The sequence below is a fragment of the Protopterus annectens genome, chromosome 4.part0 (assembly GCF_019279795.1).
Source record: "Protopterus annectens isolate FY-2018-M chromosome 4.part0, PAN1.0, whole genome shotgun sequence".
Classification (NCBI taxonomy): domain Eukaryota; kingdom Metazoa; phylum Chordata; order Ceratodontiformes; family Protopteridae; genus Protopterus; species Protopterus annectens.
The window spans coordinates 401,126,459-401,139,415 of NC_056733.1; positions in this window are offsets into that span (position 1 = coordinate 401,126,459).

The window sequence follows — 12,957 nt, forward strand, 5'->3', positions numbered from 1 at the left end:
TATTGAGGTGAGCGCTTTCATCTGATGTACATCACCAGCCTTCTTCAGACAAATGAAAATACCATCGTTACTTCTTATATACTAGCAGCTGATACAGACACACCTTTAAAAAGAACACACACCTAATTAATCTTTAAAAAGACATTGCAACATTTAAAATCTGGAAACTGATCCATTAAACACTGAACTCATACATTACTCAAATGTATTCACAATTAATAAACATGCTTGCATAAAAATACTTAATATATGCATAAAAAGGAACTTGTACAACCTAAATAATTTCATCTGTCATAAACTTTTAAATTTAATGAACTGGTAATAGATACTAGTTTATTTAAACCAGGGGGGCAACTAGCATTAGTGAAAATCTGCCACCATGTTTCCCTGGTCTCTAAATAAACCTTCCAGGGTCCTCCCCTATTGTGGTGTTTCACCTGCTCTAAGACTACAAATTTGAAAGTGTGTTGGGATGCATCTTGGTATGCCTATATAATGCATTCTTTTTGTTGGCCTGTCTAATTTCATAAGTGTGCTCATATATCCTCTATGCCAACTTACTTTGGGTTTTACCTATGTAAAACGCTGGGCACTCCTTACACTGAGCCAGGTAAATCACTGCTTGGGAATTACAGTTGTATTTTCCCCTTATATTTATCCTTTTATCACCCACTTGAATGTGAGTTCTAAGCAAAATGTGATTACATTGTGAGCACATATTACAGGCTGTCATTTTGCCCTGAATCCTGCACTTATCATTTCTCTCCAGAATTCTTTTTAAATTCTGGCATCTCATGTACACCAAATTCGGACGATCCCCCAGGGCATTACCCAAATTTTCCTGTAAAATATAGTTCCGATTTTTTCTGACAATGTCCTGAATGATCGTCATATCCCTAGAACAGACAGTCACAAAAGGACAAAAAAGGTTACCCCGTCCCGGTACTATATTACTGTTATTTGTTTTGTTAATATTATTATCATTATTGCTGTTATCCCTGCAATTATTACTGCTACACCCAGGCATATCTTGGTTAGCCATCCCTTGTATATGTACCTGAGGTTCTATTACTCGAATAACTTCATGTTCAATAACATTTCTATTCATATTCAAAATAGGTTTGTATACCCATCTTTGCCGCTTGAAAATAACTTCCCTCTTGATATTGTCAATCAACCTAGATGGGTATCCTCTCTCCCTAAACATACTAGTCATCTTTTCACATTCATCCAAGAAATCTTCGTACTATTCGGGGCAGCTCTGATTAATTGCCACAGTGTCATAAATCTTAAAATTAAAAATATTCCTTCTGTTGACAGAAGATATTCTAGTATTTAACAGATTTTAAAACCAGTGGATGCAGTATGTCAAACCATTTAATTCTGTCTTCTCAACTCTAATAAATTAAGTCTTTCAAGCAATGTTAAAACACAGCTTCGGGGAATAAAGTATTAAAAAGAGTAATATACTATAAAACCCATGTGGACTAAACCCTGAGTCTAATAAGCTATCAAAGTATCCACCAGCTGTGCACACAGCATGAAAGCCTATCGCAGCAAATCAACAATTCAACGTGTAACTAAACGATACTCCCAACTTGATAAATATTTTAAAAAGTCCGACCGCAGATCAAAGAATACAAAACTAACACTTTAAAACAACCCATTGCATGGGGGGGGGGGCTTTTTCCATCAAAATATATGTTTTTCACCACTACAGACTTCTTACCCTTATATAGAAACTTCACACTCACACAACAAAAAAAAAAAGGAAGGCATCCTTCCATTATTTTAGTTTGTCAAATGACAGGTTATTGCAACAATATTCAGGTAAATTAGAAGGACAGCACATGAAAACGTTTGACAAAATAAAAGCTCAACCAACCAAAAGGATGTTGTATGTTTATATATGAGTATGTGATAAATGATCAAAATTGAAAACCATATTAATGCAAAGTAATTTCAGAAAGAAGACCATGAGTTTGTCAAATAATTGAAACAGTGGTACATCACACATGCACATCATCAAAGCTTTAAATGGAAAAGAAAACAGATCAACAATTAGAAAGCATCCTAATCACTGATATTCTTTATTTAAAATCATTAACTTGTGTGTTTTCAAAACTCTCCGTTTATTGACTTCTTGGTGTAACAGAGTGTGGTGCAGTTAGTAAATGCTGTGAACAATGTCCTGTAAACTTTAACTATGGTAGTGAACTCAACAACTATTCTAAATTAATTTATCATCTTAATTAACAGTGGTGTAAAACAAATACAACATTTAGAAAAAAACTCTTACATAAGGCCTTCACCCCCACACCACCTTTTATTCATTAACTCCAAAGATAAATATTTTAGTGTATAGTCAGCCAAATAAAGGCTGGCTACAGCACTAAAAAAAAGATAGATCAATAAATCAAGCAAACTGTAAAGCCATTAATTAATTAATTATTGGTTGAATAAAAGAGATCCTACTGTGCAAAGCTACTATTTTTTGCAGCTGGATAGCAACAGTAATGCTCTCCAGCAAATTAAATTTTGTCTGAATAAATAACTACATGATTGAATGAGCAAATTAATAGGTGGATAATGAAAACAAGCTTATCCTGGGATTCATTAGCATTGTGTTTACATCACATCCAAGTTAATATGATAGATCATGTTAGCATGACAACCAGCACTGCTAATCAAATATACATGCAGCCAGGTCACATAGCATGACAAGGAGCCGAAGGCTCATGGCCAAGTCATGTTAAGCAAATACATCTCCCCATCTATGCGAACAATGTAAATAAAGGAGTGTGCACACTGAAGCACATAGTCAGAAGCAAGTGTGCATGAATTCACCAGCATTCAGATAACTAAATCAAGAATACATGAGCAAGGCAAAGTCTGGCAACAAACAGACAATGAAGGATGCTGATTTAAGTTCAGTGACTTAAATCATGGATATGTATACCATTATTGTCAGTATGAGTCATATAGACATGGGAATATTTGACAGGAAAAAAAACTGTTTGAGTACAATATGGCCATTTAAAACAGTTTGGATTATTCACAGCCAGACCACTCAACCTCCCAATGTAAGAATAATTGACAACCGCACAAATAATGTAGGGACAGTAGCACAAATCTTGGGACAGTCTGACAACTCATAAATATCAGTCCTAAACATTGTAAAAGAATAGAATAACAGTTGTGGAAGTAGCACATAAGGTCTGAAGGGTATGAAGTCAGACAGAAAAGGTCTGTCATTAGTGAATGCAATCCTCTAGGATATGCCAAACAACCACAAATGTCAGGAGGAGCAGCATGTAACTCCTTATGATGCAAAAAGTGGACAAGCTGTACAAACCATACCAGGTGAGAAATATTTACACACGGTGTGTGGCATATATCAGCACATGTGCATTTTGATGCAACAACACATACATGCTTAACTATTCTGAAGTGTGAGGCATATACCCATAACATAGCCTAAAGGTGGTTTAGAAATGGAAGATAGATTGTCTCAAACTGGATCAGTAAAGCACTGTAGTCTACACACCAGTGCAGCCAGTTGTGGTGTTAATGTGAAACAATGCAAACATCAGAGTTCAAGGGGTCATGAGAACATGGTCAGTGACATTTCCCATATGTGCAGAATGATTGTAATAAAAAAGAATAAGTAACAGGCCTCATGGGAAGTGAACTCATAACCACCGCATGACAAGTGTAACACTCACAGATATGCCTTAATGAAAGGGAAGGTGATGATAACATTTTCTGAAAGTTGGACTTACTCCTGATATTTTTGTGAACTATTAATAATATTACCTTTGTTCATGAAATGTCTTAAACCCTGGCATGACTATAAAAACATTGTTTTGAATGAGTAAATGTATTTAATTGTAATCCATACTGACATTGTTGGGGATATCATTCACATAGTTAGGCATCCTCACTCCATGTCTGAGATGTATAACAGTCACCTCACATAAATTTGAAATGATATAACCAGTATGTTCTTCAAGGTTCATTCATATTTCACTGTGAGTGTAACTTAAATGTATTTGTAAGAATGACTTGTCTGATGCACCCTTCCAAAGCATGATTTTGATGAGGTTTGGTTCTTAACACATCGTTGACTGACCAGTACTGCTAACTAAATACACTTAGAAGGAATCAGCTGCCAATGTCCACATTTCTTTGCTGCTTAAGCATATGCTTGTCATCATCTAGAAACCAACATGACATTTACCACACTGTTCATTGAACAAATTGAGTGATTCAGAAAAGGTGATGAGTTGAGAGCTTATTAGCATTTTCAACATGCCAAGAGGAGTTTAGCTACACGTTATAAGTGTGACATGATGTATGGTCTTCCATGGCACTGCACAAGGTTGATTTCTTTCTCAAGTGTTGCCAGAACATAACTTTGTTCTACATTTTTACTCCACAACTAAGGAGCATAAACTAGCACAAGATATTGCAAGGTATGTCTTCTTCCACACAACTGCTCATTTGTACTGAGTTGATATATATATTTGCTTTGTGTAGACTAACTGTGTTGTTTCACTATAATCTGTTTAAGCCATCTGAAATGTAATTGATGGGATTATGCAATATAAACATGCGCACAGAATTCCGTAGCAGTATAACAGGCAAACATTTATGACATTTATTTTCTGGAGATACACACGATAACAATGCCACTGCAATGACACTTATGATGTCTTCTACTACTTGGTGGATATTCCTGCATCTATTATTTCTTTTTGTCATATAGGTTCATAGGTTCATACTAGGCTATCTGTCCTAGGGCATTTATAAGCCTAGCCAGAGTGTGTTTGGCTTTTGCCACCCATTTTAAATTAATTTTGCTATGCCCTTTTTTGAGGTTAGTATACTGTGCCTCTGTCTAACAGTGACACAGAAGTGATACCCGGTGTAAACCTATGATCTCCCATCCACTCATCAAGATTCCTCTTGAAGAGAGTCAATGAGGGACTCTGCCTAACCTGGACTGGGATTTTATTCCAGAGTGAAGGGAGCCTCTGGGTTATGAATCTGTCCCTCCAGCATGTCCTATTTATTTCAGTGCTGAGGTTCAGGTCTCTCGAGCGCGTAGCTTGATGGGATTTGGATTTTCTGAGGTGCAGCATGTCCATTAATTCCAGGTTGGACATGGCTTTATACGTCAGGCACAGATCGTCTCTGAGCAGGCGGTATGCCACTGAGTAGAGCTGGAGTTTCTTTAACCGGGCAGCATATGGCATCTGTTTGAGCCCTATGATCCTCTTGGTGAGGTACTTTTGGGGTCTTTCCAGTTGTTGCAGGTGTCTGGTAAGGTACATCCCGAAAGGGGCATTGTACTCAATTATGGGCCTGATGAGGGATGAGTAAAGAGGCACGATGACCTCCCCTGATCTAGATGTGAATCCCTTCATGATTAGGTGGGCTATATATAATGTTTTTCTAACCACTTTGGCCACGTGGTTGTCAAATGAGAGATTGCTATCAACTTGGGTCCCCAGGTCCCTAATTACTTCTTCTGTACTTAATGGATTACCACCTATGTGGTAATTTGTGGGCACTTTGTTTTTGCCAAAGGGGATGACTATACACTTTTTGGCGTTTAGCTTGAGGCCATGGCTCTGGCACCAGTTGTCTGTTTCTATGAGGCCCTTTTGGAGGATGCTTGTGTCGGCTGGAGAGTCGATTATGGCACCCAGTTTGCAGTCATCTGCGAACTTAGTCAGCCACAGTCCTTCCGTGTTGGCCTGTACCTCCGAGAAATATGTACCGAACAAGAGAGGTCCCAGGACTGAGCCTTGTGGGATGCCACTTGTAACTGGTTTGCAGTCTGACATGGCTCCAGCAATTCTAACCATGTGGGTTCTGTCCTTGAGCCAGTTTGCAACCCATCTAGTGACATAGGGGTTTATATTTAAGCTGATGAGCTTATCTATAATGCCCGAGTGGGGTATTGTATCGAAGGCTTTTGCGAGGTCCAGGTAGGCTGTGTGGACCACCTTCCCCTTGTCAATGGCCTTGGTGACTGTTTCAAAGAAATCAACCAAGTTTAGGAGGCAGGATTTGCCCTTAACAAAGCCAAACTGGGTAGGATCCAGTGTCTGTAGGTCCCCAATATCTTTATTTATAAGGTCCATGATGATCCTTTCCATAGCTTTGCAGACCAAGCTAGTCAGGCTTATGGGGCGATAGTTTCCAGAATCCATTGATGCACCACCTTTGTTGAGAGGGACCACTGTTGCTGTACGCCACTCTTTGGGTACATATCCTGTAGTAAGGCTGAGATTGAACAGTAGTTTTATGTTTGGGTTTAGTTCTTCTTGGAGTTCATGTAGGATGCAGCCCGAGACACCGTCTGGTCCCATTGATGCTGTGTTTTTTGCTTTGGAGAGGGCAGCTCATACCTGAGCATCTGAGATGTCATGGGGGCAGCACTCTGCTGGGATAAATATTTGCCCTTTTGGTGGGGAGGGGGGGAGAAGTTTGCGCTGAACCTGTCAGCTAGGATATTGGCAATGTCTGTGGGTTCAGTGTATTTTTTGTCATTTTGGACTAATTCTGAGCATATCTGGGAATTCCCACCCAGGTTCCTAACATAACTAAAGAAAGCCTAGTGATTATCCTTAGTGTCCTGTGCAATATTTCTCTCGAAGCTGGCCTTAGATGATTTTATGAGTGCCCGTAGTTTTTTGCTAATACTGATCAGAGATGCCTTCCCTTTTTGGAATTTTGCTCTATCATGTAGTAGCTTCCTCCTTCTATTGTATAGTTTGTTTATGGCTGGGGTCCACCAGACAGGACGTCTGCCTTTGGAGGATTGGGTCTTGGTTTTATTTGGGATTGCATGATCCATGCATTCCTGAAGGTGTTCATAGAATGCGTTTATAAAGGATTCTGCGGTCTGGGCCATATTTTCCACAGGCCCGGGGGCTTTGAAGGATTCCACCTCGGTTTTGAGGAGTGTGAAATTTGCTTTAGAGAAGTGTTTCACTGTGGTTTTCAGGGCAGGGGGTGGAGTCGGGATGTGAATATCCAGTGAGATTAGTTTATGGTCTGATCTTACCAGTGAGGGATACACTTCTGGTGTGGAGCATAGAGTCCCCATGTTGGTGATGATCAGGTCCAGTATGTTTTCCCCTCTTGTGGGAGTGGTAACAAGTTGTTCCATAGCATTTGAGTTTATAAATTCTAGGAACCTTTGGGCTAGGGTGTTGGAGCTAGAGTAATGCTCCCAGTCTATGTTTGGGTAGTTGAAGTCGTCCAATATAATGGTGTTTGGAGAGACCTTCATATTTTCCAGTGTTCTCAGGAAGGCCGAGTGGGGTTCCTGGGTTTGGGAGGGTGGTCTGTAGCAGGCTATAAACTGGAAGGCAGTTTTACCCACTGTTAGTTGCACATGGATAGTCTCTGATGCTTCGTGCTGTGCCACCAACCTGGAGGTGTGGGTATCTTTCACGAATATTGATACTCCCCCTCCTTTTGTGGTACGGTCCAAGTTTTGGTGCCGAAAAGCATGGTATGAGGTATAACTGGTAGTGCTGGGGTGCTCTCGGGAGCCTTGTATGTGTATTCTTTCTTGGATTGGGAGGGATACTTTAAGCTATTACAGTACTACTTTTAATCCTATAGGAAACAACTTATTTTAAATATTATGGTGGACAGATTGCATTCTTTTTTAGATTGTTCTTGCACTTGACTATGCTGTTTATTGCCTGTAATATTTATTTATTTATTTATTTTGATCAATAACTGTAAAGTATGTGTCCTACCTTGTATGCTAAGTTATATTGTGATATCCTTATTTATTTCATCACAACATGGATATGGCACCTAAAAGTTGTAAGGGTCCATCTTCACAAAAGCCTCTTTTCTCCAAGGCTGAGAATGAGGTGATTGTATAGGCCTTCCATCTTCATGGTGGACATCTCCTTAAAATACACACTGCTGAAAAGCTCTTCTTTGACTGGGTCTGGATTTGGAGGGAGATGATTAAGGCTGCCAATGATGTTGGTTTCCAGGACCTTACATATAGAATGGCCAGACAAAGGGTCAATGACATGATTTACAATGTCAAGCAGAGAGTACAGGCTGTGGCATGTGATTAGAGGGTTATTGGAGGTGGACCATCTATTTAGCCACTGCTCACCTAGATGGAGGAGTTCCTGTTAACTATCAGTCTTCAGGCAGCTCATCAGGGATTTATAGTGCAGTACTGGGCATTGAGACAGAGGTGGAGCAGCATATGAGATTGAGGTATTTTGTCATGAGCATTATGGTCATTTTATTGTTCATAGGAGGTTACAGGCTAATGGCCCTATGGCCTTTGCAAGCTTAGCCATGTTATAACAGTGTTCCTTAATTGACCTTGGTTAGATGGTCATTATTCGCACAGTAAGTCTAGGATCAGCACTGACAGACCCTGTCCATGAGGGACATAAATGACATGCCAGAGTGAATTTATGGTCTCCCATACAATTGGGTCATTAAGCAGCTCTGCTTCATGTGCATTGGGAGTTTATTCCAGAGGACCAGCAATTCCTAGGAGATATATATCTCTCCCCAGCATTCTGTTAATGTCACAGGCTAGGCTGAGATCCCTGGAGCAATTGACTGTTGTCCCATTTGATTTATGGATGTACAGCATTTCCATTAGGGTAGGGTCAGAGACTACTCTGTAGGCCAGGCACAAGTCGCCTCTCAGCAGCCTGTATGATGCAGAGTACATCAACAGGTTTTCAGTCCTTCCATGTATGTCATGTTTTGGATACCCTGACTTTTCTTGGTGAGAATCTTCTGTGGTCTGTCCAGCTGCTGCTGATGTCTGATGAGCTACATGCAAAAGGGAGCATTGTACTCTATTAGTGGTCTGATGAGGGTTGAGTACAGAGGAGTTATAACATCCTTAGTCTTGGATGCGATGCCCTTACTTATGAGATGCACAACACAGAATGCTTTCCTTATCACTGTGGACACATGGTGATCGAAGTTTAGATTGCTATCAACCTGTGTTTCTAAATCCCACACCACTGGGTTTCATCTTAGGGGGATCCTATCAATATCGTAATTTGTAGGGACTTCCTCTTTGCCAGATGGGATAATAATGCACTTTTTTTGCATTTAGTTTTAGTCTGTGGATTTGGCACCAGTCATTTGTTTGTGTTAACCCCTTTTGTAATATGTTAACAACAATTGTGGACTCAATGATAGTGCCCAGTTTGCAATCATTAGTGAATTTGGTAAGCTACAGGCCATATTTTTATTTATTTATTTATTTATTTATTTATTTATTGCATTTGTTTACTGGGAAAGTCCATTGGGCCTAAAAGATCCCAATTTCAGTGAAGGCTTGGGGAGAAAAGCTCCAATAAGAACATAGATGCAGAAAAAAATTTAAACATTAATTGGTACAGAAGTAGAAACAGTGTTACACATGGTGGTTACAGTAATATATACAGAATATATACATAAGTCAGGAATTTAGTTGGTTTGACTACAGTAACATATACAGGATATATACATCAAAGCAGGAATTTAGTTGGTTGCCAGATGAATTCGGAGTGGTAAAAACAGAGATAAATTAATCAGCATTATAGTGCCAGTATCAACAAGTGATGAAAGAAAAAAAATAATAAATATGGAGAAAGTATCATCAGTCACTAGTAGTAAAAAGCACATGACTTTAGTTATAATATAAGGAGAAGGAAGAGGTTAGGTTATAGAGCAGGTACATAGCCAAGAAGAGTTGAGATGATTTTTCAGTGTTTGTTTGAAGGTGGTGGTGCTGCCCATGTTTCTTAGAGAAGGAGGAAACGAGTCCCATAGTTTGGCAATGGTGAGGGAGTAGAGCAGTTGACCAGCCGGTAAGGTGGGCTTTTCTACTTTTAGAAGTAGATGATTTTCAGATCTTAGTTGCCTGCTGGATTGGTATTTGGCAACTAAAGTTGAGAGAGCAGGACAGTGTGTGGGTCTGTAGATTATTTTGTGTGCTGTAGTTAGCTGGATGAATGAGAGATGGTGGGGGAGTTCCAACCAGCCTAATTGTTTCAGTGAGTTACAATGCTGGGATGAGAATGTGGCTTTGGTGGCAAATTTGGCTATACTTTTGCCTGGACTTCTGAGAAATAGATTCCAAATAGTAGAGGGCCTAGCACCGATCCTTGTGGTATGCCACTGGTAACTAATCTACTGGTAGAGGTGGAATACCCAGCTTTGACAATATGAATTATGTCAGTGAGACATTTGGCTACCTGTCTAGTGATGTATGGGTTAATCCCTAGCTGGGAGAGTTTCTCAATGATACCTGAGTGGGGGATTGTGTCAAAAGCTTTGGTTAAGTCAAGATAGGCAGTATGTATTTTTTGCCTTCATCCAGGACTTTGGTGATATTCTCAAAGAAGTCTAACAGGTTTAATAAGCACGATCTACCCTTAATGAAGCCAAACTGGGTCAGGTCTGAAGGTTGCCTATGTCCTTGTTGACAATGCCCATGATGATTCTTCCATGGCCTTGCAGATAAAGCTGGTTAGGCTTATGGGTCTATAGTCCCCAGATGCAGTTGATAGACCCTCTTTGTGCAAGGGTACTACTGTTGTTGTTATCCACTCTGCTGGAAAAAAAGCCAGTGCTCAGGCTGAGGTTACAGATAATGCCAAGTGGTTCCACTAAGTCTTGTTTTAGATTGTTTAGTAAGCAGCCAGGGATGTTATCCAGTCCCATAGATGCTGCGTTTTTGGCCTTGGAGAGCACATATATGACCTGCTCTTTGGAGATACTAAGTAGAGGACTAGTGTCAGGAATGATTTGGGGTATGAGTGGTGGGGAGGGGGGTGAAGTTTTCACCAAATCTGTCAGCTAGCAGGTTGGCAATTTCTTCAGATTCAGTATGGGAAATACCAACCAATATAAGTTCAGCATATAGTTGGGAATTCCCTTTTATATTCTGGACATAGTTAAATAATGCCTTATGATTATCCTTAGCTAGGGATATTAATTTAGCTTTGTAACTAGCTTTAGAGGACTTTACAAAATATCCGATTTGCATGTTCAAGTTGTAGAGGGCATTTTTCTTCTTCTGCTGAGTAAGTTAAATCTTATTCTTAGACATGAGTTTCTTCCCTTTGTTATATAACCTATTTATACTTGAGGAACACCAGGATGGCCTGTTTTTTTGTGAGGACCTGGTTTTGATCTGGTCAGGTACAGCCAAGTCTATGCAGTTGTTTAGGGGTTATACAGGGTATTTGTGTACTTCTCTGCATAGGAGTTGTCACTCATCTAGTGAGGATAAAATAGAAGTCTTTGTGGGTTCTGTTCAAGCAGCTTTATTATGTACAAACACATCAGGATTGAGGCTTAATATCTTTAACTTAGATAAATTTATAAACAAACTAGCTGTTGCACTCATACATGCTCACTCTCTGGCGGGACTCACAAAAGGCACTGAAGCTAGCACATCCAGGCTATTTATATGCACATGCCGACCTTGAAATGCTTCTTAAAGGTAAGACATACACACACTATTCTACATCCTCCCTCTTTGAGAAATGAGTCATGCAATTTTGACGACATTAATTGACATACAATTGATACAAATAATTCTTTGCCATGCAGTTATACAGAACTAAATACATATAAACAATTATGTCCAGGTTGCTGTGTATTTCACACTGCGTCTGGAAATAAGAACAAATTGTGTGACATAGAAATTAGAATCAGGTCTAGCAACTGGGACTCTCTCTGCTGAATGTTCAACATTAGGGACATCATGAACATCATCAGGAATGGAAGTAGAAGTTAAGACACGTTCTGCAACAGAAATATTGTCTGGATTGCTCTGAGATCTAGAGTCTGTATCACAGGAACAATGCTGCGATATTGATTCTGGTACAGGAAGATGTCTATGATTTCTCCTGTACTTCATACTCTCAGATTCTACGAACTAGGATCTTGGCTCAGTACATATACCTGTTACTTGACCAATCCGATCGAAACCTTTCACTGTTTGTATCCTCACTCTCTCTCTTTCTTTCAATGGATGAAGAAATCTGCTTGATTTATCATAACTGGACTTCTGGAAAGAACTCTTTCTGAATAATTGAGCTGTAATTGTCCTGCTGTTCTTAGCTTTAGTCCTCAACAAACTGGAACTAGTAGGCAGTGTTGTTTTGATTTGCCTGGATAGAAGTCTCTGACCAGGCGAGCCAAGTATATCATCATGGGGTATGTTATTGAGATTAAGTAAATTCAAAAAGACATTGGTATTATCACACTTTGACCTCTCAAATAAGTGCTTTGCACTCTGAACTGCATGTTCAGGTAATCCATTTGTCTGCGGATATTCTGGACTACTAGTAATATGTACAAAGCCCATTCTTTTGCAAATTTCTGAAACAACTGACTGGTAAATTGGGTACCATTGTCAGAAATACCTTTGTGTGGACTACCGTGGACTGAGAAATGATGTTTCAACTTGGTGATAATAGCAGTGGAAGTTAGGTTAGGTAGTAAATCAATCTCAAACCATTTTGAATAAGAGTCTACTAACACTAAGTAATGCTGATTGTTCCACTCGAATATATCAGTGGCTACTGTTGAGCAAGGTAGTTCAGAAACTTGACTTAGCTGAAGTGGTTCTCTTTGCAAATGTGGTTTAGTATTATTGCATACTGAACAAGAAGAAAGTACTTTATCAATGTCTTTTACTAGAGAAGGCCAAAATACTAGTTCTCTCCCCCTTCTTTTGGTAGATTCGGAACCTGGGCGACCACGATGCAAAATCTGGATATATTCATGTTGTAAGGAAGCAGGAACAACAGTTTTGGGACTTTGAAAATAATGCCATCTTCCATCACCATTTCATTTCTGTAAGGAAAATAAGTTTGCAGTTCAGGTAGTACACTAGAATGCTTTGACGGCCATCCAGCATCAATGTAGTGGTTGAGC